This window comes from Alligator sinensis, unplaced genomic scaffold (genome assembly GCF_000455745.1).
Source record: "Alligator sinensis unplaced genomic scaffold, ASM45574v1 scaffold1207_1, whole genome shotgun sequence".
NCBI classification, from domain to species: Eukaryota; Metazoa; Chordata; order Crocodylia; family Alligatoridae; genus Alligator; species Alligator sinensis.
Window position 1 is genome coordinate 12,471 of NW_005842867.1, and position 3,694 is coordinate 16,164.

Sequence of the window (3,694 nt, forward strand, 5' to 3'; positions counted from 1 at the left end):
CTGTGGGCTGCCGCGCCGCTCCATCCGCGCCCGCGGCACCAATGAGAAGAGCCGGGGCCCAGCCGCGGGGCGTTCGGACTTGGAACGCGGTGTGACAATGGGGCACGCTGCTCCCGGGTGGGGGAGGGGCCGTCCCCTCGGGCCCGCCCCGCCTCGGGCCCACGTGCCGCCGCGCTCTGAGCGCAGGGGGAGCCTGGAACCAAAGCAACCCCCGGCCCGGCCAATCCGGCCGCCCCGCGGCCTGTCAATCACGCCGGCGTCCGCCCAATCCGAAGACAGCAGCGAGATGAAGTTAGCGCGCGCGGCATCCGGGCCCTGCGGGATTGGCTGTCTGCGGGGGGCTTTGCCCCGCCCCCTCCGCCGGAGGGGCAGGCAGTAAACAGATCCGGGCTGTAACACGCGGGCGGCTGGTGAGGCTGGGGGCCTAGGACGCCTGGGTTCTCTCCCTGATTCCCCGCAGCCCTCGGGGCAGCGTTACATTACTGCAGGAGATGCTCAGTATAGCCAGTGGCCCGTCGGTCTGCTGCACTGGGAAGGATCCTGACAAGACATTTTCCGTTGACACTAAAACCAGTGGTTTTCAACCCGGGGGTCCTGACTAGGGTTTCCAACTGGCGCGGATTGGCCTGGAGTGTACCAGAATCAGCATCGACCCCCTCCCCCCCCCGACTATTAAAAGCAATCTGGGAGACTGATGATATTGTGAAGGGTTGAACAGTCTGATTAATAACATTACCCATGTTGGGGGCAATCTCCTGGAATAGCATCAGTCAGAGTTGGCAACACCTATTCGTGACCCAAAAGTGGGTGGCAAGAATATGTGAAAGGGCTGCAAGCAAACTGTAAAAATGGATTTTCTTTTAAAGGAGAAAAAGTGGGAAACCACAGGTTTCCCCTTGCAGGCTGGCAGAGCTCCAGCTTGCAAGGGGCTGCTTGGGGCTCCCGTGCTCCTTACACCTACCCTTTGCCCCGTATACTGGGGGGCACTGGGTCAGGACTAGCGGTTGATGTTTACAAATGGGTTCTGATCCAAAGAAGGTTGAGAGCCAGTGCTTTAAACGGGGAAACAAATAGACCGCTCTGTCCCTCTTCCATCCTTCCTGCATGATCTTGCTGCTCTAGTGATGCCCTTCTGTGGCTCACATGCCAGCAGCATGCCCGTGTCCCCAGGAAACCACAAAGAAAGCAAGAAAACAGGAGGTTTGGGGTTTTTTGGCCACAATACAACTGTTTATTGCCACAAGTAACATTAGATGTTAAACACTGAAGGCACGCATGCATGCCCCACCGTCTCAACACACACAATAAAATGACTTTACAAAGGGGAAGGTGCTGCTCTGCGTGCTGCTGAGGGGATAGCCAGCAGGGGAAGTGAGTCAAAGCACACGCCTTGCTGACACGTCCTGTGGAGGCTCCCGTTGGATAATGACAATAATTACAATTAATAACTTACAATGCAGGCATGAAAACCAGGACTGTGACAGGCATTCTGGCCTGTGAGAAACTGGTGGGGAAAACAGCAGCTGTCAGATAGAAAAAAAATGTATTTGTTTATAAGGTGCTATTAGACTAACAGAATCATAGAGAATGAAGATGGGAAGGGACCTTAGGAGGGCATCTAGTGCAGTGGTTTTCAACCTTTTTTTGTACCAGGACCTCTTTGTAAAGTTTGATGGCCAGTCCTAACCCAGTACCCCTCACTCCTGACCTGCTGCCCATAGTGTGTGGGGTAGGGGGTAGGTGTTTGGGACAGGGAGGGGACCCAAGCAGCCCCTTGCAGGCTGGAGCTCTGCCAGACTGCAAGGGAAACCCCACAGTTTCCCACATTTTTCTCCTTTAAAGGAGAATCCATTTTTAAGTTTGTTGATCCATTTCTTAAATTTCATTCACAATCTTTTCATATATTCTTGTGATCCACTTTTGGGTCACAACCTACGGGTTGAGAAATGCTGATCTAGTCCAGCCCCCTGCTCAAAGCAGAACCATCCCCAACCATTAAGGTTTTACAAACAATGGGAGAGTATTTAAAGAATAAAACAGACGTGTAACAGTGTCCCTTTGGGAAGAAAAATGTTTTTGATGGCTAGGCACCAATCATAAACATATGTCGAGACATGCTGAAACAGACACCATTTGGACTTAACCTCATACTACCATGGGAAGGCAGTTAAGACTTAGACCTCCCACAATGTCCTTATTATATGTTAGATCAGGCACTTATTTTATTTTCTAAATGGAAACACTTTCTTTCCTTTATCTGTTAGACAGTAAAAACCATTATGCAATTATTACAATCTGTTTATATAACAATCTCTCTCTCCTTGTCCCACACCATCTCCCAGTATGTTTCCATTACAGTGTATGGTGATTTCTTGAGGCCAAAGTAACTTTGGTTTTGGCACAGAGGCAGGAGAGATTGAAAAGCTTCCATCCATACTGTACTCAATGCCAATGCCATGTGGCACATGGTCACAGATGAGTATCTTGATGACCACAAGAAAGATGGAAAACAAAATTGGTATGATCATGCAGCCCTGTTTGATGCCAGTTCAAATGGCAAAGGGCTCTGTAGTGAAGCCACTGCATAGGCTGAAGGCAGCCATATGGTCATGAAGGACTCGTAGGATGGTAAATTTATCTGGACAACCAAACTTCGATAAGATCTTCTGCAGAACCTCACAGTTAACAGAGTTGAAGGCTTTGGTGAAAATCAAAAAAGGTCATATACAGTTCCTGGTGTTATTCTTGGCATTTTTCCTGGATCTACCAGGCTTCAAAAATCATGTCCATGGTGCTTCTTGACGATCTTGGGAGCGGGGCTTAAGGGTCTGGGGGAACAGGTAGTGTTCTCGTCGATCCTCCCAGTCTCAGGCTATGGGCTGAGAAGGGACAGGAGGATCTATGTGGTCAACCAAAGGCTGCAGCGCTGGTGTCGTCAGGAAGGCTTTGGCTTTCATGACCACAGCCTGCTCTTTGGCGAGAGAGGCAGCGAGCTGCTGGGAAGAGATGGCCTCCACCTCTCTCCCCTAGGGAGGAGGCTCTTCTCAGCCAGACTGGCTGACCTGCTCCACCGGGCTTTAAACTAAGCCCGCTGGGGGACAGGGGCACTACCACCACTGCTGGCCCGCTGAGCAATCCTTACAAAGCCAGCAGGTCAAGGCACTTAAGGGAGCCCAGCCCTGGCAAAATCTGTGGGCAAGGAAGGAGCCCCCCAGGGGGCACTTGCCTGCCTGTACACGAATGCCAGGAGCTTGGGGAATAAGCAGGAGGAGCTCATCCTCAGGCTCAGTGTAAACAATTACGATGTCATAGGGATAACGGAGACCTGGTGGGACTCCACCCATGACTGGACCACGGGGATAGATGGCTATACCCTGTACAGGAGGGATCGTGTAGAGAAAAGGGGCGGGGGGGTAGCTCTCTATGTTAAGGAAAGCTACACGTCCCTGCAAACCGATATTGGTGACCAGGGTGGACGGCTGGAGACCCTCTGGGTTAAAATCCGTGGGGAACACGGCACAGGGGACACAATGGTGGGAGTCTACTACAGACCTCCCACCCAAAGTCCTGAGCTTGACCAGGAGTTTGCCCAGGAACTGGCTGAGGCAGCTTGCTCCAGGACCATGGTTGTCATGGGTGACTTCAATTACCCAAACATCTCGTGGGAGAATCGCTCAGCAAAATCTGAGCGGTC